Genomic DNA, 27,899 nt, shown 5'->3' on the forward strand with positions numbered 1-27,899 from the left:
AAACTGTTTCGAAATAAATTTAGAAATCATTTGGAAGTGACGCAGTGGTATATGGATTCTCTGGGGTAATTCTATGTTAATCTAGACGGTAAGGTGGATACGGTTCCTTAATCTTTCATATTCTTATGAAACTTTCCCATAGCACCTGAGGTTCCTACGGAAAGCAGAGAACACATACGAAGGTTTTAGGCAGAGGCACAGGTGAGAAACTCTCTGGGTTTGTGCTGTCCTTGGAGATAGGTGACCACCCAGAAGACCGCACTAAGATCACTCAGCCTCACAGATGCAGAGGCCCATTTGGGCATCCTTCCCTGTCAGCCTGTGGTCCTAAGGATAGAGGAAGATTAACAGCTAGCGTCCTGGTAGCTGGGCACCACCACCTGACTCCCCTCCCCCAGCTCCCACTGAAATGCGCAATGGCAGTGCACAAATGAACATCCCAAAACTAGTTACGACAAGGGCCAAAGGGAAACCATTAGAACTGATGGCGTGATCCCAATGGCTTGATCTAAGTCTCACTTGGCATGATCCCAACTCTGTTTAAATATTTATCTATACCCACAGAAACAATCCTAGGAAGAAATACATTGAAATGTCAACAGTGGCTATCTCTGTATAACAGAATGACAGATGATTTTGTCCCATATTTAAAAAAAAAAAGATTTTCTGTAATGAACAAATGTTGCTTTTGTAGTTCAAAAGATGTTAATTTGAAAGGTGAAGAAGAGGTATCTTAGCCAACCTTTGGTCTCACGGAGAATAAGAGCGTAGGCTCGCCTGCGACAATCTGCCCATCCATGCTGAAGCACGCACCTACCCCATTGGTCATGTAGAGTTTTCCAGAGAAAGACATCCCTGCCATAGGCTCATGCTAGGCGTGCTCAGACCTCTGCTGGGCAAGGGCTTTCTCCTGCTCAGCCCATCAGCACTGGTGATTAGGAGTCTATTGTTTTGGGGTCACCTGATAGAATCATTTGTTTCTCTTTGGTTCTTCTTCAAAGAAGATGTGGCAATACCTAATTCAGCTTGACTTGTTCTTTAACCCTCCTCAGCTCGCCAAAAACTACCGCAAAGCTAAGCGAGCAAATGAGATAAATCTTTTTATGTATTTTTAAAAGCAAATTTATAAATAAATTAATTTCATTTGGAAAGCATCCCAGAGAAAGGACAGTTTCTTAAAGAAACACATGTATTTAAAAGCATAGCTCTTATGTAGAAATTCTTGCTTCCTTAAGAGGCGATGGGCAGGATTCAGGCGGCTTCCTTATATTGCAGGGTTAGCCTCTATCTCAGGGCGGAGGGTCTATTTGCAGGCATCGTTCACTTTGCACAGAGAGAAAGACCTTCTGCCTGGGAAGGGGTCCTGGGTCACAGCTTGGATTGGTGACATTGGACAAGTTACCAAGGGTCCTTCTGTGTCTTTCTGCTCCAACTCAAACCCTATCCAGATCAAGGAAAGGCTGTGGGGATCCAGAATGACCTATTCACTGAGGAACGCCAGTCATCCTGTCCATCCCATCTTAACTGCCCCTGTCGCACACTTCCAAGGGACCCTTCGTTCCATCTTGGTTTCTTCAGGCCATTGCCAAAGTGGTCTTCCTCTTGCTCTAACTCCCTAGAGTAGGGAACACCTGGCCCCTTGGAGAACGTCGACGTCTTAGCGGTGATCACTAACGTTCCACCAAGAGGACAGATCTTGTTGCATCCCGCTGTGTCTGCTTTTGTTTATTGTTTTAAAGTGCAGCTTTTGAAGAATGTCATAAATAGAACTTAACCTTCTCTTTGATGTTATGTTTCAACACAATATTGGATTCTGTCCTTCTAAAATTTGAACAAACACGTTAAAACCCAGTCCTCTTGTTTTAATAGAATTTGCTTGGACCCTTTGATCCTGTGCTTGGTCAAAGAATCCACGGCACCTTATAGAAAGAGCACGATTTAATGAGAGAATGGATATAAAGAGCTTAGCCTAGTATGCGGCCATACGAAACCCTCCATAAGTTGACCAGACAGCGTCTGGTCACATACAACATAAATAATAATGTCACCTGTGCCCACCTTCTTTTTTCTTTAAGGGGGATCATTTTGGCCAGAAGAGGGCACTGTTGAATGTGTGGTCTCCCCCTTGCTAACAGTGGCAGCTCCAGGGGACCAAAGCCTTTTATTAAATGACAGGTATTTAGGGAATGCTTAACTGGATTCTGATTTTTCAGTGTATGCCCAAAATGGCCAGCATGACGAGGCTACAAAGGCAAAGGTGAAGCAGGCCTTGAGGAGTTCGTCATGTGACAAGGGCAGGGAGAATACAGCCAGTGCTGTGTGATAGTTGGTGTGTGCTGTGTGAACACCTAGAGAGTGCTATGCAGACGTTATGCACAGTTTCCCTGTGGAAAGTAGCTGGAGATGGTCTGGAGGATGGTTATAGGATTGCCAGACACAGCTGGGTGAGCCCAGCCCTCCAGGAGGAACATGGCAGAGGCCCAGAGATGAGAAAAAAGGCAAGACAACAGGAGCCACATTACTTTGGGCATAAAGCGTATGAACAGAAGAATGAAAAGTAAGACTGGAGATGCAGACTGCATCCAGTTGCAAAGGTTAAGGATTTTAAGAGATCGAGCTTTATCTCAAAATAATGGCTAACATCCAGTGAGCATCTCCGCTGTACCAGGGGGTCTTAACATTGGAAATACCGTAACAAACTTCCACAGCCTGGGTGGCTTATAAGCAACAGGAATGTATCTCTCTCAGTTCTGGTGGCTGGAAGTCTGAGGTCAAGGTGCCAGCACGGTGGGGTAGGAAGCCTCTTCTGGGTCACAGGTTTCTAGTCATAGCCTCACATGGCAGGAGGAGCAAGGGAGTTCTCAGGCCACTTTTATAAGGATATCACTCCCATTCGTGAGGGTTCTGCTGCCAAGACCTAGTCGCTCCCAAAGGCCCCACCTCCCGGTACTACCACATTGGGCGTTAGGATTTCAGTATAGGAATTTTGGAGGGGATACAACATTCAAACCATAGTCTAGGGTATGGTTCTAAGCATTTTACAAGTAAAACTCATTAAATCCTTGAAACAACCCTATGATCTGTGTACCGCCACTCTCCCACTGTACACACGAGGAAACTAAGTATGGCGTGTCGCGTTCCTTGGAAAGCAGACTCTGAGCTGAGAGCAGCATGCAAGAAGTTTTTTGGTTTTTTGTTTGTTTGAGAAGGTTTTCTTAGGTTGCTTCTGGAGAAGGGGTGGGAAGGAGAGGGAAGAGCAGGATTGGGCAGAGGAAGCTGGGCTACAGTGCAGTCTGGCAAAGGCCGTACCCTACCCTGTGGGGAGCTCTGAGGCTGGGTTCCCTTCAGACATGTTCCAAGTTGGGATGAGGGTCCTGCCGTTCATTCCCTTGTGTCAACCAGTCGTTGGATGTGGGTGCCTGGGAAGGAGGTGCGACCTCAGCTGCCATGGCTCTCTGAAGGCAGGGGCAGTATCTGGAGAGACTCAGTGCAGGGCTGCAGGGACAGCAGGGTCCGGCTGGTGTCGTCCAGAGCCCGCCACCCTGAGTTGAAGAAGCTTGCTCAAGGTCACACCACTCATCAGTGGAAGAGGTGGAACTTGAAACTAAAGCAGCCTGGCTTCAGAGGCTGGCCATTTGACCACTGCACTATGCTGCGGTGTGTAGAGTGGGGCTCGATGGAGATTTCTAAGCAGAGGTAACCAGCTCAAGCCTTACTTTGGTGGCATAAGTCTTAATGGTGACGTGTAGAATAGGCGGGAGAAGAGCGATTTGGAGGTGAGGTTTTTTGTTTTTTTGTTTTTGTCTTACAGTAAAGGGAATACGAACATAAAGTACAAAATTCTGAAAGTACGAAAGAATACACAGTAAAAATCTCCTCCTCTCCCCTGTCCTCTTGTTCCCCGGACACAGCCATCCTTACCAGTGCCTTCTGTCTTCTTCCAGACACAGTATGTGTATACTTCCGTATACATATGAATTCCATATTTTTATACTCTTGTATCACAAGATCACACTGCTCTGGGCCTTGATTTTATAATAAGAACATAACTTGGATATCACTATAGTGCCAATCATAGACGCTGCCTTTTCCTGTCAGATGGTAGAGGTTTCCGCTGTATGGATTTGCTGTAACTTACGAACCATCCTCTCTCGGTGGACATTTTTAGATTGCTTTCAACTTTCTTTTCTCCCCCCAGCTTTATTGAGATATAATTGGCATCTAACATTATATGAGTTTAAGGTGTACAGTGTGTTGATTTGACACCTTTATACGTTGCAAAATGATTACCACCTGAGCGTTAGATAACACTTCCATCATGTCACATACTGACCCCCTTTTGTGGTGAGATCATTTAAGATCTACCCTCTTAACAACTTCCAAGTATTTAATACAGTGTCATTAACTAAAATTACCATCTTTACATTAGATTCCTATAACTTAGCATCTAATAAGTGGAAGCTTATAACTTTTGACAACACCGCCCTATTTCCCCAACCTTCCAGCCCCCAGTAACCATTTATTCTGTTTCTCAGTTTACGCTTTTTTTATATTCCACGTGTAAGTTATATTATACAGGACTTGTCTTTGTCTTATTTCACTTAGCATAATGCCCTCAAGGTCCGTGCATATGGCCACAGATTGCTGGATTTCCTTTCTGACAGCAGGGATAATAATCCACTGTGTATGTATACCACGTCTTCTTTGTCCATTCATCCTTTGATGGACACTGAGGTAGTTTTCATATCTTGACTATTTTGATATCAAGTATCAAGATGGTGCAGTAAACATGTGAGTGAAGATACCTCTTTAAGATTGTTTTTATTTCTTATCTGTATATACATGGAAGGGGAATTGCTGGGTCGTATGGTAGTTCTATTTTTAATTTTTTGCGTAACTGCTCTACTGTTTTCCATGGTGGCTGTGCCATTTATGTTCCCACCATAAGTGCACAAGGGTTCCCTTCCCTCCACATCCTCACCAACATTCGTTATCTTTTGTCTTTTTGATAATAACCATTCTAACATGTCTGAGGGGATATCTTATTGTGGTTTTGATTTGCATTTCCCTGGTAAATAGGGATGTTGAGCACCTTTTCTTGTTCCTGTTGGCCATCTATGTATCTTCTTTGGAAAAATGTCTGTTCAGATCCTCTGTCCATTTTTTAATCTAATTGTCTTTTTGCTATTGAGTTGTAGGAGTTCTTTATATATTTTGGTTATTAACCCCTTATTGGATAAATAATTTCCAAATATTTTCTCCTATTCCATAGGTTGGCTTTGCTTTTTTTTTTTTAATTTATTGAAGTTTTCATTGAAGTATAGTTGACCTATAATATTTCTTGCATGCAACATAGTTTTTCAACAATTATATACATGAAATGCTCACATGATGTATTTTACAATATTACTATATTTCCTATGCTGTACTTTTCATCCTGTGACTTATTTATAATTGTAAGTTTGTATCTCTTAATCTTCCACCTATTTTGCCCATCCCTCCACTGCCTCGCCTTTGGCAACAACCAGTTTTCTATATTTATTCAAATCCTCAGCCCATTTTTAAGTTGGATTATTTGTTTTTTTGGTATTGAGTTGTAATAAGTTCTTGATATATTTTGGACATTAACCCCTTACCAGATAACATCATTTGCAAACATTTTCATCCATTTGGTAAATCGCCTTTTAATCTTGTCCATGGTTTCCTTCACTGTTGAAAAGCTTTTTAGTTTGTTGTAATCACAGTTGTTTATTTCTGCTTTTGTTTCCCTTGGCTGAGTAGACAGATCCAGGAAAATATTGCCAAGGTCCAAGAGATTACTGCCTATGCATTTTTTTGTTTGGTTTTTGGTTTTGGTTTTGGTTTTGGTTTTTTGTTTTTTTGTTTTTTTGTTTTTAGGAGGTTTAAGGTTTCAGGTCTCACATTTAGGCCTTAAATTCATTTAGAATTTTTCTTATGCACATAGCTGTCCAGTTTTCCCAACACCATTTAATAAAGAGACTGTTTTTCCCCCAGTTGTATGTTCTTGTTTCTTTTGTCATAAAACTACACATGTATGGTCAATTAATTGATTTCTGGGCTCTCAATTCTGTTCTATTGATCTATTTTTGTGCCAGTACCATACTGTTTTGGTTACTATAGCTTTGTAGTGTATTTGGAAATCTGTATTGTGAAGCCTCCAGGTTTGTTTTTTTTCTCCAGGTTGTTTTGCCTATTTGGGGTCTTCTCTGGTTCCATACAAATTTTAGAATTTTTTTGGTTCTAGTTCTGTGAACAACACTACTTGTATTTTTTTTTAAATATTTGTTTATTTATTTGATGGGGGGGGGCAAAGAGAGAGGAAGAGAGAGACTCAGGCAAACTCTGTGCTGAGTGCAGAGCTTGACTTGGGGCTCAATGCCATGACCCTGAGATCATTCCCTGAGCAGAAATCAAGAGTTGGACGCCTAAATGACTGAGCCACCCAGGTGCCCCAACACTATTTGTATTTTGATAGGGATTGCATTGAACCTGTAGATTACTTTGGGTAGTATGGGCATTTAATAATATTCTTCCAGTCCATGAGTATGGTATATCTATTTACTTGTGCCACTTTTGATTTCTTTTATCAGTGTCACAGTAATCAGGATAAAGAGTCCTTTGCCTAAATGGTTAAATTTATTTCTCGGTATTTTATTTTCTTTCTTTTTTTGTTTTTAATAATAATATTTTTTATTATATTATGTTAGTCACCATACAGTACATCCCTAGTTTTTGATGTAAAGTTCCATGATTCATTACTTGCGTATAATACCCAGGGCACCATGCAATATGTGCCCTCCTTAATACCCATCACCAGCCTATCCCATTCCCTCCCACCCCCGAAGCCCTCAGTTTGTTTCCCAGAGTCCATAGTCTCTCGTAGTTCATTCCTCCTTCTGTTTACCCTACCTTTCTTCTTCCCTTTCTTCTCCTACCGATCTTCCTACTTCTTGTGTTCCATAAATGAGTGAAACCAGATGATAATTGTCTTTCTCTGCTTGACTTATCAATGCTCAGAAATCAGTTGCATTTCTATACACGAACAATGAGACTGAAGAAAGAGAAATTAGGGAATCCATTCCATTTACAATAGCACCAAAAATCATACGTTATCTCAGAATTAACTTAAACAGAGATGTTAAGGATCTATATTCTAGAAACTACAAATCACTCTTGAAAGACATTGAAGAAGACACAAAAAGATGGAAAAATATTCCATGCTCATGGATCGGAAGAATTAACATAGTTAAAATGTCTATGTTACCCAAATAAATCTACATTTTCAATGCCATCCCGATCAAAATTCTAATGACATTTTTCAAAGAACTGGAACAAACAGCCCCCCTTAAATTTGTGTGGAACCAGAAAAGGCCCTGAATCGCCAAGGAATTGTTGAAAGGAAAAACAAAGCTGGGGGCATCACGTTGCCAGATTTCAAGCTATACTACAAACCTATACCCACAAATTGTGGGTATTTTATTTTCTTTGATGCAGTTATAAATGGGATTGTTTTCTTTATTTCTCTTTCTGCTATTTCATTATTTACCAGAATACAACAGAGTTCATGTATTGATTTTGTATCCTGCAACTATATGGATTTATAAGATCTAATCATTTTTGGTAGAATTTTAAGGTTTTCTATTTTTAAAAAAAATTTTTATTATGTTATGTTAGTCACCAACAGTACATCATTAGTTTTTGATGTAGTGTTCCATGATTCATTGTTTCTGTATAATACCCAGTGCTCCATACAATACGTGCCCTCCTTAATACCCATCACTGGCCTATCCCAATCCCCCACCCCCCTCCCCTCTGAAGTCAGTTTGTTTCCCAGAGGCCATAGTCTCTCATGGTTCATTCCCCCTTCTGTTTACCCCCCTTTCTTCTTCCCTTTCTTCTCCTACTAATCTTCCTACTTCTTATGTTCCATAAGTGAGTGAAACCATATGATAATTGTCTTTCTCTGCTTGACCTTTTTCACTTAGCATTATCTCCTCCAGTCCTGTCCATGTTGCAGCAAATGTTGAGAAATCATTCTTTTTGATGGCTGAGTAATATTCCATTGTATATATGGACCACATCTTCTTAATCCAGTCATCTGTTGAAGGGCATCTTGGCTCCTTCCACGATTTAGCTATTGTGGAGAATGCTGTTATGAACATTGAGGTGCATATGGCCCTTCTCTTCACTACGTCTGTATCTTTGGGGAAAATACTCAGTAGTGCAATGGCTGGATCATAGGGTAGCTCAATTTTTAACTTTTTAAGGGACCTCCACACTGTTTTCCAGAGTGGCTGCACCAACTTGCATTCCCACCAACAATGTAGGAGGGATCCCCTTTCTCCACATCCTCTCCAACATTTGTTGTTTCCTGCCTTGTCAATTTTTGCCATTCTAACTGGTGAAAGGTGGTATCTCAGTGTGGTTTTGATTTGAATTTCCCTGATGGCTAATGATTTTGAACATTTTTTCATATGTCTGTTAGACATTTGTATGTCTTCATTGAAAAAATGTTCATATCTTCTGCCCATTGTTTGATTTGTTTATTTGTTTCTTGTGTATTGAGTTTGAGAAGTCCTTTGTAGATCTTGGATACCAGACTTTATCTGTAGTATCATTTGCAAATATATTCTCCCATTCTGTGGGCTGCCTCTTAGACTTTTTTGACTGTTTCCTTGGCTGTGCAGAAGCTTTTGATCTTGATGAAGTCCCACAAGTTTATGTTTTCTTTTGTTTCTCTTGCCTTTGGAGATGTGTCATGAAAAAAGTTGCTGTGGCCGATGTCAAAGAGGTTGCTGCCTATGTTCTCCTCTAGGATTTTGATGGATTCCTGTCTCACATCGAGGTCTTTCATCCATTTGGAGTTTATCTTTGTGTATGGTGTGAGAGAGTGGTCAAGTTTCATTCTTTTGCATGTAGCTGTCCAGTTGTCCCAGCACCATTTATTGAAGAGACTGTCTTTTTTCCACTGGATGTGTTTTCCTGCCTTGTCAAAGATTAGTTGCCCAAAGAGCCGAGGGTCCATTTCTGGGTTCTCTATTCTGTTCCATTGGTCTATGTGTCTGTTTTTGTGCCAGTACCATGCTGTCTTTGTGAGCACAGCTTTGTAGTACAGCTCGAAATCTGGCATTGTGATGCCCCCAGCTTTGTTTTTCCTTTTCAACAATTCCTTAGCGATACGGGGCCTTTTCTGGTTCCGCACAAATTTAAGGGGGGGCTGTTTGTTCCAGCTCTTTGAAAAATGTCATTGGTATTTTGATCGGGATGGCATTGAAAGTGTAGATTGCTCTGGGTAGCATGGACATTTTAACTATGTTAATTCTTCCGATCCATGAGCATGGAATATTTTCCCATCTCTTTGTGTCTTCTTCAATGTCTTTCAAGAGTGATTTGTTGTTTCTAGAATATAGATCCTTAACATCTCTGTTTAAGTTAATTCTGAGATAACGCATGATTTTTGGTGCTATTGTAATTGGAATGGATTCCCTAATTTCTCTTTCTTCAGTCTCATTGTTTGTGTACAGAAATGCAACTGATTTCTGAGCATTGATTTTGTATCCCGCCGCATTACTGAATTGCTGTATAACTTCTAAGAGTTTGGGAGTGGATTCTTTTGTGTTTTCCATATAGAGTATCATGTCATCTGCGAAGAGAGACATTTCAACTTCTTCTTTGCCAATTTGGATACCTTTTATCCCTTTTTTTTGTCTGATTGCTGTTGCAAGGACTTCTAGTATTATGTTGAATAATAATGGTGAGAGTGGGCATCCTTGTCGCGTTCCTGATCTTAAGGGAAAGGCTTTCAGCTTATCCCCGTTGAGAATGATATTCACTGTACGCTTTTCATAGATGGTTTTTATGAAATTGAGGAATGTACCCTCTATCCCTACACTCTGAAGGGTTTTAATCAGGAAAGGATGCTGTATTTTGTCAAATGCTTTTTCTGCATCAATTAAGAGGATCATATAGTTCTTGACTCTTTTCTTGTTGATATGATCTATCGCACTGATTGATTTGGGAATGTTGAACCACCCTTGCATCCCAGGGATGAATCCCACTTGGTCATGATGGGTAATCCTTTTAATGTACTGTTGGATCCTATTAGCTAGGATCTTGTTGAGAATTTTGGTGTCCATATTCATCAGGGATATCGGTCTGTAATTCTTTTTGATGGGGTCTTTGCCTGGTTTGGGGATCAAGATAATACTGGCCTCATAGAATGAGTTTGGTAGCTTTCCTTCTGTTTCTATTTTTTGAAACAGCTTCAAGAGAATAGGTATTATTTTTTCTTTGAATAGTTGGTAGAATTCCCTGGGGAATCCGTCAGGCCCTGGAGTCTTGTTTTTCGGGAGGTTTTTGATAACTGCTTCAATCTCTTCATAATTAATTAGTCTGTTTAAAAAATCAATTTCTTCCTGTTTCAGTCTTGGTAGTTTATAGGTTTCCAGGAAGGCATCCATTTTTTCCAGGTTGTTTGTTTATTCATCAAGATGTGTCTTTAGAAGTATTAGAAACAGGCTGGACACCATTATTTGTGATTACCACAGATAGCCATTTAAAAAATAAACTTCACTGTATTTTGTAATACTTTATTGAGTGAACTCTTTATGCTATTCCTAAACTGTAAATAATAGGAAACTAATTATCAAAGGAAACACATCAGAGATCATATGTAACAGAGAAAAACCTTAAATTTTCTTATTGCCTTTATATACAATCAATGCATATCTGAGTAAAACTGAATTTATTAGGCAAACATTTTTTTAAATTTTTTATTACGTTATGTTAGTCACCATACAGTACATCATTAGTTTTTCATGTGGTGTTCCATGATTCGTTGTTTGCGTATAACATCCAGTGCTCCATGCAATACGTCCTTAATACCCATCATCAGTCTATCCCAATTGCCTGCCCGCCTCCCCTCTGAAACCCTCAGTTTGTTTCCCAGAGTCCGTAGTGTCTCGTGGTTCATTCCCCTTTCTGCTCACCCCCGCTTCATCTTCCCTTCCTTCTACCGATCTCCCTGCTCTTCCTTATGTTCCATACGTGACTGAAACCATATGATAATTGTCTTTCTCTGCTTGACTTGCATATGCTGCCTTCTCTTTCTCTTTCTGTGCCTTTATCTTTTGTTTGACTTTCAGCAATTTTGCCTGGATAGCTTTATCTTCTGGCGATAGCTCCTGAACTTTCTTAAGATCAGCCAGTGTTTGATCATATTCTTTTAATCCTTGTATCCTTGATCTCTATGGTACAATGCTTTGGTATTGGATGGGTCTATTTCAGGAGCCTCCGAACAACTGTAATTGTTCCCTGCCAATTTGAATCGTTCAGTTTACAAGAACCAATATTCAGCACGCAGCTTAAAGCTATAGGTTGCAGCTTCGATCAGTCTGCTGGCTCAGTAACAGCCTTTGAACCTTCCACATATCTTAAAACTTCTGTATATTTTTTAATGGCCATCTCTCAGTTCTGAGATTTGAAAAAAAAAATATTTCCAACATTTTTTATATCCTCTATTCCTAGTAAAATTTTATTTACTTTTGCAGGTTTGTCACCTTTCACTTCTACATTTTCCAGTATCCTTGCCATACCCATTCCTTTAATTAGTTGGCCAAATAACACATGTTTCCCATCCAAGTGAGGAGTCAGGACAGTTGTGATAAAGAACCGAGAACCATGTGTATTGCAGCCTGCATTTGCCTTGCTCAATAAACCTTCCTGGTCATGCTTAGAATAGGAATTTTCATCTTCAAATTTTTCACCATAAATACTTTCTCCACCATTCTTTCTCCATTTCGATTTGAGAAATCTCCACCCTGAATCATAAATTTCTTAATAATTTGATGGAAAGGGCATCCTTGGAAATGGAGAGGTTTCCCAGTGGTGGGTTCAATGCCTTTTTCTCCTGTACACCAGGCATGAAATTTTTCAGCAGTTTGGATACAATATCTGCAAAAAATTCTGAGACAATTCAACCAACTTGCTCCCCTCCAATGTCCATGTCAAAGATGACTCTGGGGTTACTGGGGTTAGTTTGGGGGGACAGGTGTGACATTTTGAATTGCAGATGCACTTGGGAGTGAACTCAGAGAACCTCGTGGACGAACAGCAGCTCTTTTTTCATCCCTTTACTTTCAGTCCGTGTGTGTCTTTAGGTATAAGGTGAGTTTCACGTAGGCAGCATATGATGGGTCTTATTTTTTAACCCATTTGGTCACATATGTTTTGAGTCCATTTATACTTAAAGTAATTATTGATAAGTATATATCGATTGCCATTTTGTTCATTGTTTTCTGGTTGTTTTGTAAATCTTCTGCTTCTTTCTCTTTTGTTCTCCTGCTTTGTGGGTTGATGGTTTCCTTTACAGTTATGGTTGGCTTTCTCTTTATTATTATTTTTTGGGTATCTGTTACAGGTTTCTGGTTTGTGGTTACCCTCTGGTTTATATATAACATGCTATGTGTATAGCCGTCTATGTTAAGTTGCTGGTCACTTAAGTTTGAACCCGTTCTAAAAGCACCCAATTTTTACTGCCACCTCCACATTTATGTGTATGTCACACTTTATTATCTTTTTACTTTGTGTATCTCTTGACTAATTTTTGTAGATCTAATTTGACTAGTCTATGTGTTTGCTTTTACCTGTGAAATTTTTTCCTTTTGTCACTTTCTTCTAGTAACTTTCTGGCCTTTTCTTCCCCAGTTAAATAAACTTGTCAGAGTATTCTTTGCTATAGGTATTTTGCTTTCAGCACTTTGAATATGTCGTGACACTCCCTTCTTGCCTGCAGTGTTTCTGCTGATGAATCACATGCTAGCCTCAGGGATTTTCCCTTGTATGTAACTATTTTTCTTTTATTGCTTTTAAGTTTCCTTCTTTACGTTTAATCTTAGTCATTTGGATTATTGTGTGTCTTGGTGTGGACCTCACTGAATTCATCTTATTAGGGAAGTTGGTAGCTATTATTTCTTCAAATAGGTGTTCTGCTCCTTTGTCTCACTCTTCTCCTCCTGAGACCCCTAGAAAGGGAATGTTATTATGCTTGATGAGGTCACAGAGGTCTCTTTAATCTATTTCTAATATTCTCTTAAGCTTTTAATTCCAGTTAACACAGTGTTTTATTAGTTTCGGGTGTAAATACAGTGCTTCAACAATTGCACATGTCACCAGGTGTTTCTCACAAGTACACTCCTTAATCCACATCACCTGTTTAACACATTTCATGCCCCCCTCCCCCAACCTCCCTTCTGTTACCTCTGGTAACGATCAGTTTTTTTTCCTCTATGGTTAAGAGTCTGCTTATTAGTTTGAATATTTTTCTTCCCTTTGCTCATTTATTTTCTTAAATGGCACATCATTGAAATCATATGGTATTCGTCCTTCTCTGATTTCACTTAGCATAATACTCTCTAGCTCCATCCACGTTGTTGCAAATGGCAAGATTTCATTCCTTTTCATGGCTGAATAATCAATTATATATATTACATATTTATATATATATAACTATGTGTATATATATATATATATGTATATGTCACACTTTATTATCTTTTTACTTTATCTCTTGACTAATTTTTGTAGATATAATTTTACTAGTTTTGTGTGTTCACCTCCATACTGCCTTTATAAGTAACTAATGTATTTTGTATAAGTAACTAATATATATATATTTAATGTATAAATAACTAATATAACTATAACTATATATATATATATAAATATAAATAATCACATCTTCTTTATCCATTCATCAATTGATGGACACTTGGGGTGCTTCCATATCTCGGCTATTATAAAGCTGCTATAAACATAGGGGTGCATGTATCCCCTTGAATCAGTGTCCTTGTATGCTTTGGATATGAGTAGTGTGATTGCTGGACCATAAGGTAGTTCTGTTTTTGCTTTTTTGAGGAAACTTCATACTGTTTTCCACAGTAGCTGCACCAGTTTGCATTCCCACCAACAGTGCAAGAGGGTTCCTTTTTCTCCACATCCTCGCCAACACCTGCTGTTTCTTGTGTTGTTGACTTTAACCGTTCTGACAGCTGTGGGGTGATATCATGGTTTTGACTTGCATTTCCCTGATGATGAGTGATGTTGAACATTTTTTCATGTGTCCGTTGGCCATCTGGATGTCATCTTTGGAGAAATGTCTGTTCATGTCTCCTGCCCATTTTTTAACTGGATTATTTGTTTTTGAGGTGTAGATTTATCAGTATTCTTTATATATTTTGAACACTAACCCTTTATTGGATACGTCATTTGCAAATATCTTCTCCCATTCCATAGGCTGCCTTTTAGTTTTGTTTCCTTTGCTGTGCAGAAGCTTCTTCTTTTGATGTAATCTCAATAGTTTATTTTTGCTTTTGTTTCCTTTGCCTCAGAAGACCTATCTAAAAAAACGTTGCTATGGCCAATACCAGAGAAGTTACTGCCTGTGTTCTCTTCTAGGATTTTTATGGTTTCAGGTCTTGCATTTAGATCTTTAATTCATTTTGAATTTATTTTTTTTAAAGATTTTATTTATTAATTTGACAGAGACAGCCAGCGAGAGAGGGAACACAAGCAGGGGGAGTGGGAGAGGAAGAAGCAGGCTCTTATCGGAGGAGCCTGATGTGGGACTCGATCCCAGAACACTGGGATCACGCCCTGAGCCGAAGGCAGACGCTTAACGACTGCACCACCCAGGCGCCCCTTAAATTTATTTTTGAGTATGGTGTAAGAAACTGGTCCAGTTCATTATTTTGCATGTTGTTGTCTAGTTTTCCCAATACTGTTTGTTGAAGAGACCGTATTTTTCCCATTGGATATTCTTTCCTGCTTTTTGACAGATTAATTGACCATGTAATTGTGGGTTTATTTCTGGGTTTTCTGTTCTTTTCCATTGATCTATGTGTCTGTTTTTGTGCCAGTGCCATACTGTTTTGATTACTACAGCTTTGTAACAGAAACTGGAAGTCTGGAATTGTGATCCCTCTGGCTTTGCTTTTTTTTTTTTTTTTTCAAGGTTGCTTTGGCTATTTGGGGAGACTTTTGTGGTTTCACGCATATTTTGGGATTGTTTGTTCCAGCTCTGTGAAAAATGCTGTTGGCATTTCAATAGGGATTGCATTAAATATGTAGATTGCTTTGGGTAGTTTAGACATTTTAATAATACTTGTCCTTCCAGTATTCCATGAGCATGGAATGTCTTTCCATTTCTTTGTGTTATCCTCAATTTCTTTCATCACTGTGTTATAGTTTTCAGAGTACAGGTCTTTCACCTCTTTGGTTAGGTTTATTCCTAGGTATCTTAGTGTTTTTGGTATGCCTGAAAGTGGCATGATTGCTGGATTTCTGTTTCTGCTCCTTCGTTATTAGTATATAGAAATGCAACAGATTCCTGTACATTGATTTTGTATCCTGTAACTTCAATGAATTTGTGTATTAGTTCTAGCAGTTTTTTGGTGGAGTCTTTGGGTTTTCTATATATAGTGTCATGTCATCTGCAAATAGTTAAGGTTTTACTACTTCTTTGCCAATTTGGATGCCTCTTACTCCTTTTTGTTGTCTGATTGCTGTGGCTAGGACTTCTGGTACTATGGTGATAGCGGACATTCCTGTCTTGTTCCTGATCTTAGAGTAGGTCACTTTTTCCCCATTGAGGATGGTACTAGCTGTGGGTTGTTCATATAGGGCCTTTATAATCTTCAGGTATGTTCCCTCTAAACCTACTTTCTTGAGGGTTTTTACTATGAATGGATGTTGTACTTTGCCAAATGCTTTTCCGCATCTGTTGAAATGATCACACGGTTCTTATCCTCTTACTTATGTGATGTATCACATTGATTTGCAAATATTGAACTATGCTTGCAACCCAGGAATGAATCCCACTTGATGGTGGTGAATGGTTTTTTAAATGTATTGTTTGGTTTGCTAGTATTTTGTTGAGGATTTTTTTTAATAATTATTTATTTGAGGTGTGCATGGTAGGACAGAGGGAGAGAGAACCTCAAGCAGACTCTGCTGAGCGTGCAGCCTGACACAGGGCTCTAGTTCATGACCCCGAGAACATCACCTAAGCTGGAACCAAGAGCTGGACACTTCACTGACTGGACCACCCAGGTGCCCCCTGTTGAGGATATCTGCATCTGTGTTCATCAGAGATACTGGCCTGTAGTTCTCCTTTTGAGTGGTGTCTTTATCTGGTTTTGGTATCAGGGTGATGCTGGCCTCATAGAGTGAATTTGGAAGTTGCCCTTCCTTTTCTATTTTGAAGAAATAGATAGGAATTTACTCTTTAAGTAGGTATTAACTCTTTAAATGTTTGGAGGAATTTGCCTGTGCAGCCGCCTGGTCCTGTACTTTTGTTTGGGAGTTTTTTGATTACTGATTGGTTATCGGTATTTTCAAGTTTTCTATTTCTTCTTGTTTCAGTTCTGGTAGTTTATGTTTCTAGGAATTTACCTATGTCTTCCAGGTTGTCCAGTTTGTTGGCATATGATTTTTTATAATATTCTCTTATAATTGTATTTCTGTGGTGCTGATTGTTATTATTCCTCTCATTTGTGATTTTGAGTCCTTTCTCTTTTTTTTTTCCTGATAAGTCTGGCTAGAAGTTTGTCAATTTTATTGATCTGTTCTATTGTTAGTTTCTGCATAATTTATTTCTGCTTTAATCTTTATTATTTCCTCTCTTCTGTTCAGTTTAGACTTTGTTGTTATTTTCCTAACTCCTTTAGTTGTATGAACATTGGGGTGCATATGGCCCTTCTCTTCACTACGTCTGTATCTTTGGGGTAAACACCCAGTAGTGCAATGGCTGGGTCACAGGGTAGCTCAATTTTTAACTTTTTAAGGGACCTCCACACTGTTTTCCAGAGTGGCTGTACCAACTTGCATTCCCACCAACAGTGTAAGAGGGATCCCCTTTCTCCACATCCTCTCCAGCAATTGTTGTTTCTTGCCTTGTCAATTTTTGCCATTCTAACTGGCGTAAGGTGGTATCTTAGTGTGGTTTTGATTTGAATTTCCTTGATGGCTAATGATTTTGAACATTTTTTCATGTGTCTGTTAGCCATTTGTATGTCCTCATTGGAAAAGTGTCTGTTCATATCTTCTGCCCATTTTATGATTTGTTTCTCGCGTATTGAGTTTGAGAAGTTCTTTGTAGATCTTGGATACCAGTCTTTTATCTGTAGCATCATTTGCAAATATCTTCTCCCATTCCGTGGGCTCCTTTAGGTGTATGGTTAGGTTGTTTGAGCTTTTTCTTGCTTCTTGTGGTAGGCCTGTATTTCTATAAACTTCCCTCTTTGTACAGCTTTTGTTGTATCCCAAAGGTTTTGAACCATTTTGTTTTTGTTTTCTTTTGTTTCCATGTACTTTATATCTCGTGTTATTTTCTGGTTGACCCATTCATTGTTTAGTAGCATGTATTTGTGGTCTTTCCAGATTTTTTCATGTGGTTGAATTCTAGTTTCATAGCATTGTGGTCAGAAAAGATGGCTCATATAACTTAAGTCTTCTTTAATTTGTTGAGGGTTGTTTTGTGGGCTAATATGTGATCTATTCTGGGGAATGTTCCCTGTGCACTTGAAAAGAATGTGTATTCTTCTGTTTTAGGATGGATGTTCTGAATATATCCGTTAAGTCCATCTGGTCCAGCGCGTCATTCAAAGCCACTGCTTTCCTTACTCATCTACTGTTTAGCTGATCTATTGATTTAGGTGGGACATTAAGGTCCCCTACTATTATTGTGTTATTATCAGTTGGTTCCTTTGTTATTAACTGTTTTTATGTATTTGAGTGCTCCATGTTGGGTGTATAAATATTTACAATTATTTCTTGGATCGTCCCCTTTATTATATAATGTCCTTCTTTGTTTCTTATTACAGTCAATGTTTTAAAGTCTGAAACTAATGATGTACTATATGTTGGCTAATTGAATTTAAATAAAAAAACGATCACAAAAAATTGTCTGTCTGATACAAGATTTGATAGTTTGGCTTTCTTTTGACATCCATTTGCATGATAAATATGTCTCCATCCCCTCATTTTCAGTATGTGGATGGCTTTAGGTCTAAAATGAGTCCCTTTTAGGCAGCATACAGATGGGTCTTTTATTTTTTATCTGTTCTGTCATCCTTTGTGTTTTGATTGGAGCATTTAGTCCTTTTACATTCAAAGTAATTATTGATAGATATGTATTTATGGTCATTATTTGTTTTGTGGTTGTTTCTGAAGATTTTCTCTCATCCTTTCTTGTTTTCATTGGTGATAGAGTTGGATTTTTTCTTTATTCTTTGCATATTTATTAGTGTTTTTAAATAAGATTTACTTAGGGTGAGAGGTGGGGTGGGCAGAGGGAGAGGGAGAGAGAGAATCTCAAACAGATTCCCTGCTGAGTGAGGAGCCTGACTAGAGGTTTGATCTCACAACCCCAAAATCATGACCTGAGCTGAAACCAAGATTCATATGCTCAACTGACTGAGCCAGCCAGGTATCCCTTATTAGTGGTTTGTGGTTTGTGGTTGCCAGTAGGTTTGTATATAACACTCTCTGTACATAGTGGTCTATACGGTGAGGGTCACGTTTGAACCCATTGTTTACTCCTCTCCGTGATTTTGGTATATGGCTTCACGTTTTACAACCTTTTATTTTGTGAGTTCCTTGATATTTTTACAGAAATACTCACTTTTCCCCTTGCTTTTGTGTTTCCTACCTTCATACTATTACTTTTCGTTTTCCTTTCCTCTCAAAGAATCCCCCTTAATATTTGTTGCAGACTGGTTTAGTGCTCATGAACTCCTTTAGTTTTTGTTTGTCTGGAAAGCTCGTTCTCTCTCCTTTTATTCTGTGTAATGTCCTTGCTGGATAGGGTATTCTTGACTGCAGATTTTTCCCATTCAACACTTTGACTCTATCGTGCCACTTCCTCTGGTTTGAAAGTTCTGCTGTAAAATCCCCTGCTAGCCTTAGGGGGTCTCTCTTGTGTGTCACTGTCTTCTTTTGCTGCTTTTAATATTTTTTGTCACTATATTTTACCATTTTAATTACAATATGTTTTGGTATGGATCTGCTTTTGTTGATTTTGTTGGGGGGTTCTGTGTACCTCCTAGATCTGGGTATCTGATTCCTTCCCCAGATAAGGGAAGTTTTCAGCTATTATTTCTTAAAATAAACTCTCTGGCTCCTTTTCTCCCTCTTCTTTGGGGACTCCTATAATGTGAATGTTATTACATTTGATGAAGTCAGTCACTGAATTGCCTAAGTATTCTCATTTTGCATAAATCTTTTTTCTCTCTTTTGTTCAGCTTGATTACTTTCCATTACTCTTGTTTTCTAGATCCTTAATTTATTTCTCTGCTTCTTCCAGCCTGCTGTTCTTTCCATCAAGGCATGTTTACTTTGTTGAGTAAGTACTTTATCTTTGTTATTTCTTATCTCTGTGTTAATTGGTCTCAGTAATGCCTTCCACTCTTTTCTCAAACCCTGTGAGTATCTTCTTGATCATTATTTTAAATTCTCTGTTTCACATAGGTCTCTGGTTGTGGTCCTGTCCTGGTGTTTCATTTGGGAAATTCCTCTGTTGTCTCTTGTTGTCTAAGCCTCTGTGCCTGCTTCTTAGGAAGGTCAGCTACATCTCCTGTTCTTGAGGGTAATGGCTTTATGAAGAAGAAATCTTGTAGTGCCCTGCTGTATAGTGTCCTTTGTTCCTCAGGGTCTGGCACTTCAGGGAGCATCTCCAGTGTGTGTTGTATGCACTCTGCTGTTTACTCCTTGCCCCTTTATCTTTCAGGCCAGTCATCTGCAGAGGCTCTATTTGTGGGCAGTGTTTGGTCCCTGGCCTGAATGTGGCAATTTTTAACTAGCTGTGTTCTGGTCTGCTTATGAAATGAAATCTGTTACCACCACTGCCAGAACTGAGGTCCTGCAAAGCCCCTGGTTCAGGAGATATGCTGTGGGTAAGGGTTTGGGTTGGTCTTCTGGGGGATAGGGCCTGCCATGCTGGGACTAAAGCAATCATGACTGGGACTCCATTCCACTGGAGTGGGTTGGGGGGAGGCTTGGTGTAAGCAAATTAGGCAGCCAGTGTCTGCTTTACACTGATTCCTGCAGGTGGTCCTGTGGTTATGCTGAGGAGCTGGGGAGGGAAATGGCACCTGCCAGTTCCTTTGTTCCCTAGGAGGGTTCTCTCCATGAATGCTGGCTCTGTGGGACGCAGTCAGAGATGGGCAAATAACCTCTCCACTGTGTTCCCAGACACTCTTCAGATGAGTTTCCATGCTGTATGTTGCAGGCCGTTTGCCCTGCCTTCTCTCCAAGAGCAGCCCCAGTGCACTCTGGGCTCTCTCCAAGCAAAGCCCACTGACATTTAACACTCCAGACTTTAAGCCCCACTGGTTGCCAAAAATCAGAAAATTTGGCCTCTCTCACTTTCTAAGCCACTTGCTACAGGGATTCATTTCCCCTATGCACTCCTGTCTTTCACCCTTCTCCATGACCTCAGCGACCATGATCTGTTTCTCTCCCAAACCATGTCTCTGCACTTTCCACCTTCTTCCGTGTGGCCTCTTCTCCACCTTTAGTTGCGGAGCTTGTTGTGCCAGTTTTCAGGTTGATTTCTGGGTGTGTAGGATGATTTGATAATGATCTAGTTATACTCTTGGGGTGGGTGAGCTTAGGGTCCTTTTACTCTGCGGCCATCTTCCCTTCTCCTTTAATATACTTTTATCTTTTGGCTGCTCAGCTTGATTACTTTCCATTACTCTGTCTTCCAGCGAGTTGATCCATTCTTCTGCATCCTCTAATCTGTTGTTGATTCCCTCTAGTGTACTTTTCATTTCCGTTAGTGTGTTCCTTGGCTCTGTTTTATATTGTCTCTTTGTTGAAGTTCTCACTGAGTTCATTTACTCTTCCCTCAAGTCCAGTGAATATCTTTATGACCATCACTCTATCAGCCATATTGCTTAGCTGTTTCATTTAGCTCTTTTACTGTGATTTTGTCTTTTTTTCATTTGCAATATATGCTTCTGTGTCCTCATTTTGTCTAATTCTTTGTGCTTGTTTCCATGTATTAAGTAGGCAAACTAAGTTTTGAAAGTAGTGGCTTTATGTATATGGGATCTTATAGTGCCCTGTGGTCCAGTTCCCTCTGGTCACTAGAGCCAGGTGCTCCAGGGGTGTCCCCTGCGTGGGCCGTGTATGTTCTCTTGTTGTGGCTGAATCATGATTGATGTGAACATGCTGGTAAAAGGAGATGGCCCTCAGCTCAGCTGGCTGCAATGACCCACGTTACATGCCATGGGCACACTGGTGTACAGGTCTTGCTCCCTATGTGCAATTTAGAGGCTAGGCTGTCTGGTGGGTGGGGCTGGCAATTAACCTGGGTGTCAGCACTTACCACTAGGACAGCTGTGAGTGTACTGATTAGAAGGGCTTGTTCCCTGCACATCCAATGAGAGGCTTGGCTAAAGGAGCTGTGGGGGTACTGGTGTATGGTGTTAGCTACCCCCACCTCAGGGCAGGAGACACTTCGGAGAGGTGCCGGTCCCATCCTGGGCTGCCTGCTGGGTGTGGTGGGACAGGAACCACTTTGGAGGACTGCCTGCTAGGGTGGGGTTTGCAGTGCTAGCAAGGTAGATGTGACAGCCAATGTTAATGCTCTCCAAGTGTCAGGCTGTCTAGGGTGGGGGAAGGCAAGAAAAACAGTACCTCTCAGCACCTTTGTTCCTGGAGAAATCTCCTGCAGATGGCTGCACTTCTGGCGCTCATCCTAAAATTAGTCAACAAATCTCTTTCACATATATCCTAGGTACTTTTCAAACTGTGTTTGTGCAGAGTTAGTTGGAATGCTGGCTCTTTAAGGGTGGGAACTCAGTTTCCTATCACCTTAGGCTCCTTAGGCTCCCCTGGAGTTAAGAACCACTGACTTTCAATGCCAGACTGTATGGGGACTTGTTTTCCCAGTGTGAGTTCCTAGGACAGGTGGTTAGTGCCCCGTGTGGGGTGTGATTCCCTCTCTTTTCTATGTTTGTGGTATTCCTTACTTTTGTGGTTGGTTGTACCAGGGGTTTAGTTCCCGACTGCATTTCTCCCCCTTCTTACCCTTTTCAGTGTGGCCTTCCCTCTACAGCTAGCTGTGGAGGGTCTGCTCTGTTTTCAGGGAGAGTTGCCATACTCTGTTGTCTCTGTGTGTCTGTGGGACAAGTTGAGTTCAGGATGCTCGTACTCCCCCATCTACCCAGTCTACCCTAGGTGGTTTGTTCATTTTGTTCATGGTTCTTTTGCTGTGCAGAAGCTTTTTAGTTTGATGGAGTCCCACTTATTTACTTTTGGTTTTGTTGCTTTTTTGGTGTTAAATCTAAAAATTCATTGCCAAGACCAGTGTCGAGTTTATATTTTCAGGTCTTCCATTCAAGTATTTTAATTCATTCTGAGTGAATTTTTGTGTATGTTGTAAGATGGGGGTCCAGTTTTCTCAGAACTCTTTATTGATGAAACTGTCTTCTCCCCATTGTATATTCTTCTCTCCCTATTGTAAATTAATTGATTGTATATACATGGGTTTGTTTCTGGACTGTGTTCTATTGATCTATGTGTCTGTTTTTATGCCAGTATCATACTATTTGATTACTACAGTTTTGTGATATAGTTTGAAATTAGGAAGTGTGTTGTCTCATCTTTGTTGCTCAAAATCAGAAGGGGGAATGAACCATGAGAGACTATGGACTCTGGGAAATAAACTGAGGGCTTCAGAGGGGAGGGGGTGGGGGAATGGGATAGACCGGTGATGGGTAGTAAGGAGGGCACGTATTGCATGGTGCACTGGGGGTTATACGCAACTAATGAATCATCGAACTTTACATCAGAAACCAGGGATGTACTGTATGGTGACTAACATAATATAATAAAAAAACATTAAAAACTGAAAAAAATTGCTTTGGTTATTCAGGGACTTTTGTGGTTACATACAAACTTTATGATTCTTCCATTTCTATGAAAAATTCCATTAGAATTTAGATAGGGATTAAACTTAATTTTACAGTTTTTTGTACCTCTTTGCTTAAATTTATTCCTAAATTTTGTATACCTTCTGGTATAGTTATAAATGGGTTTTCTTAATTTCTATTTTTGATAGTTTATTAGAGTATGGAAACACAGCTAATTTTAATATATTGTCTACTAAAATTTTACAGAACTTCTTTATTCTAACAGGTTTTTTGTGGAGTTTTAGAGTTTTCTAAATGTGATACCATGTTCTCTATAAATAGGGACAGTTTTACTTTTTTAACTCCAATTTGAATGCCTTTTCTTTTCGTCTAATTGCTGTTGTTAGGACTTAAAAGTGGTGAGAGTGGGTATCCCTGTCTTCTCATTAATCTTAGGGGAAATCTTTTAGCATTTCACCACTGAGTGTGATGTTAGCTGTGAGCTTTTCATGTGTGGCCTTTATTATGTTGAGGCACATTCCCTTTATATCACTGAGAGTTTTTATCATGAAGGGATGTTAAATTTTGTCAATTTCTTGTTCTCTATTGATTGAGACGATCATATGGTTTTTTTCCTTCATTTTATTAATGTGATGTATCACATTGATGGATTTACAGATGTTGAACCACCTTTGCATCCTTGGAATAAATCCTGTTTGATTGTAGTGTATGATCTTATGTTTAATTTCATTTGCTAATAAGTTGAGGATTTTTTCATATATGTTCATCAGGGATATTGACCTATAATTTGTTTTCTGTGGTATCCTTGTCAGATTTTGGTATCAAGGTTTGCACAAGGAATGGTATTATTTCTTTAAATTTTGGTAGAATTCATCACTGAAGTCATGTGGTTCTGGACTTTTTTGGGCAGGTTTTTGATTACAGATGACTGATTCGATCTCCTTACTATTCAGATAGTTCAGATTTTCTATTTATTCATGAATCACTCTTGGTAGGTTGTATGTTTCCAGGAATTTGTCCATTTCTTCTCATTGTCCAATTTCTGTGGTAAAAGTTGAAACATCTCTTTGATTTCTGGTTTATTCTGTTTCACTATTTATTCTCCATGTCTTTCTGGTCTGATCTTTATTATTTCCTCCCTTTCATTAACTTTGTGCTTTGTATTTTCTTCCTTTCCTAGTTCCTTGAGGTGTAAAGTTTGGTTGTTTATTTGAAGTTTCTTGTTTCTCATATTTTGCTGCATTCTGTAAGTTTTGGTATGTTGTGTGTGTGTGTTTTGTCTTGATTACTTGTTTGACCCATTGGTCAGGAGCATGCTTAATCTGCACGTATTTGTGAATTTTCCAGTTTTCTTCCTGTAATTAATACCACTTTGATTAGAAAAGCAGCTTAATTAATGGATTTCAGTTTTCTTATTTATTAAGATGTACGATGTGATGCCTAATATAGGATTGATCATGGAGAATGTTCCATGTGCATTTCAGAAGAATGTATATTCTGCTGTTTCTGGGTGAAATAGTCTGTATATATCTGTTAGGTCCATCTGGTTTAACATGTAATTTAAGTACAGTGTTTCCTTATTTTTCTGTCTGCATCATCTATTCATTTTTGATGGAGGGATAGTAAAGTCACCTATTGTACGACTGTCTATTTCACCCTTTAGGTCTATTAATATTTCCTTTGCATATTTAGGTGCTCCTCTGTAGGATAGATGAATTGATTCCTTTATCATTACATCATGATCTGTGTTTATTATAGCCTTTCTCTTAAAGTCTATTTTTCTGATAACCATGTAGTTACCCAGCTTTTCTTTAGTTTCCATTTGCATGGATATCATTTTCCATCCTTTCACCCTCTGTGTGTTCTCAAGGCTGAAGTGAGTCGGACAGCATATAAGTGGGTCATGTATTTGAGCCATTAAACCATTCCTTTTGATTAGAACATTTAGACCATTTACATTTAATAATTGATAAATACTTTTTGCCATTTTGTTAACGGTTTGCTGGTTGTTTTGTGATTCCTCTATTCCTTTTCCTATAGCTCTCTGTTGTTTGATGATTTGCCGTAGTGGCTGCTTAGAGCTCTTTATCTTGTGTATCTACTATAGGTTTTTATTTTGTAGTTACCATGAAGTCTATATAAAACAACTTAAGACAGTGTTTTAAAGATAAGAACTTATTTTTGAAAGCATTCTAAAGCTCTACACTTTAACTCTCCCTTTCCATTTGTTGATGTCACAATTTACAACACCTTTTTATCCATTAACTATGTATATAGTTATTTTTACTACTTTTGTTTTTTAATTTTCATACTGGCTTTATAAGTGATTAACCTACTGCCTTTATCACATTACATTATTTTGAATTTTAGTATATATTTACCTTTACCAGTAAGATTTATACTTTCATATATTACCTTTTTTTTTCAGCTTAAAGAACAACTTTTAATATTTCTTGAAAGGTGGGTCTAGTGGTGATGAATTCCTTTTGCTTTTGCTTGGCTGGAAAACTCTCCCTTTCAATTCTGAAGGACAGTTTTGCTGTGTAGGGTATTCTTGGTTGGCAGTTTTTTCCTTTCCCCTCTGTGTCAATAGGCATACCTGTGAGATATTGTGGGTTCAGTTCCAGACTAAAGTGAACATTGCAATAAAGCAAGTAAAATGAGGTTTTTTGTTTCCCAGTATATATAAAAGTTATGTTTACATTATACTGTGGTCTGTTAAGTGTACAATATTATATCTTAAAAATATACATACTTTAAAAATACTTTGCTAAAAACTGCTAAGCATCATCTGAATTTGCAGGAAGTAGTAATCATTGATGGCTGCTGACTGATCAGGGTGGTGGTTGCCAGAGTGATCTTCCTTTCAGGACGGATTTCTCCATTGCATGTGAGGCTGTTTGATAGTATTTCACCCATAGAACTTTTCAAAATTGGAGTCAATCCTCTCAAATCCTGCTGCTTTATCAACTAAGTTTATATAATATTCTAAATACTTTGTTTACATTTCAACAATCTTCATTAGGAGATTTCATCTCAAGAAACCACCTTCTTTCGTTCATCCACAAGAAACAACTCATCTGTTCAAGTTTTATCATTAGATTCCAACAACTCAGTCCCATTTTCAGGCTCCACTTCTAATTCTAGTTCTCCTCTACTTCCACCTCATCTGCAGTGACTTCCTCCACTGAAGTTTTGAACCCTTTAAAGTCATCCATGAGGGTTGGAATCAACTTTTTCCAAACTCCTGTTAATGTTGATGTATGACCTTGTCCCATGCATCATGAATGTTCTTAATGGCATCTAGAATAGTTTTTATTTTGCCCAGATCATCAGAGGAACCAGAATCTGTGGTAGCTGTAGCCTTACAAAGTGTGTTTTTTAGATAATTAGACTTGAAATATAAAGTGACTGCTTGATCCGTGGGCTGCAGATGGCTATTGTGTTAGCAGGTATGAAAACATTAATCTCATTGTACATCTCCATCAGAGCTCTTGGGTGACCAGATACGTTGTCAATAATATTTTGAAAGAGTTCTTTTTTTCTGAGCAAGTCTCAACAGTGGGCTTAAATTATTCAGTAAACCATGTTGTAAACAGATGTGTGTTCAGCCTGCTTTTTTGTTCTGTCTATAGAACACAGAGTAGATTTAGCATAATACCTAAGGGCCCTAAGATTTTCAGAATGGTAAATGAGCATTGGCTTCAACTTAAGGTCACCAGCTGCATTAGCCTTTAAGGAAAGAGTCAGCCAGTCCTTTGAAGTTTTGAAGCCAGGCATTAAGTTCTCCTCTCTAGCTATGAAAGCCTTAGCTGGCATCTTCTTCCAATAGAAGGCTGTTTCCTCTACATTGAAAATCTCTTAATGATCTCAGGTAGATCTGCTGGAGAACTTGCTGCAGCTTCTGATTCTGTACTTGCTGTTTCACCTTGCACTTGGAGGTTATGGAGACGGTGTCTTCCTTAAACCTCATGAACCAACCTCTGCTAGCTTTATACTTTCCTTCTGTAGCTTCCTCACCTCTCTCAGACTTCATGGGGTTGAAGATAACTAGGACATCATTCTGGGTGAGGCTTTGGCTTAATCCTGTGGCTGGGTTAATCTCTCCAGACCACTAAAACTTCTCCACATCAGCCATAAATCTGTTTTGCTTTCTCCCCATTTGTCTGTTCCCTGGAGTAGCACCTTTAATTTCCTTCAAGAACTTCCCCTTTGCATTCACAGCTTGGCTAACTATTGGGTGTAAGGGGTTTAGCTTTCAGCCTGTTTCAGATTTTGCCATGCCTTCGTCACTAAGCTTATTTCTAGCTTTTGATTTAAAGTGAGAAATGTGTGACTCTTCCTTTCAGTTGAACCCTCAGAAGCTATTGTAGGATTATAAACTGGCCTAATGTCACTATTGTTGTGTCTCAGGGAATAGGGAGACCCAAGGTGAGGCAAAGAGATGGGGGGAATGGCCAGTTGGTGGAAGAGTCAGATAACACACATTTAAGTTTACCTTCGTGGATGTGGTTAGTGATACCCTAGAAGAGTAACATCAAAGATCCTAGGTCACTCTGACATATAATAATGGAAAAGTTTGAAATATTTGAAGAGTTACCAAAACGTGACACAAAGTGAACAAATATTGGTGAAATGGCATCAATTGACTTATTCAGCAAATTGCCACAAATCTTCAACTGGTAGAAAATGCAGTATTTGTGAAGCACGACAAAACGACGTATGCCTGTATATATCATGCAAGTCTCCATGGGCCTGGAAAATCTCTGCTGAAAAATCTGATCGTCTCGTGTGTGTGTATTGGGGGTGGGGAGGGTCCCCTTGTATGTAGCAAGTTTTTTTTTTTTTTTGCCCTGTTTTTAAGATTCCTTGTCTTCGACAGTTTAATCACAGTGTATCTCAGCGCTAATATTCCAGGCATCCTGGATCTGCATGCCTGTT

At 39.2% G+C, this 27,899-nt stretch overlaps 1 protein-coding gene, 1 long non-coding RNA gene and 1 pseudogene across 2 annotated transcripts in view; 1 reads left to right on the top strand and 2 right to left on the bottom strand.

Annotated features, from left to right (window-relative positions):
- Positions 1–27,899, top strand: part of CCDC3 (coiled-coil domain containing 3) — a 122,245-nt gene that overhangs the window by 88,861 nt on the left and 5,485 nt on the right. The window lies entirely within an intron of this gene.
- Positions 1–27,899, bottom strand: part of LOC130542154 (uncharacterized) — a 38,841-nt gene that overhangs the window by 6,750 nt on the left and 4,192 nt on the right. The gene's annotated exons all lie outside the window — the stretch shown is intronic.
- LOC113241070 (peptidyl-prolyl cis-trans isomerase D-like) lies at positions 10,734–13,479 on the bottom strand (annotated as a pseudogene).

Source organism: Ursus arctos, unplaced genomic scaffold (assembly GCF_023065955.2).
Source record: "Ursus arctos isolate Adak ecotype North America unplaced genomic scaffold, UrsArc2.0 scaffold_30, whole genome shotgun sequence".
In the NCBI taxonomy this organism is placed as follows: Eukaryota; Metazoa; Chordata; class Mammalia; order Carnivora; family Ursidae; genus Ursus; species Ursus arctos.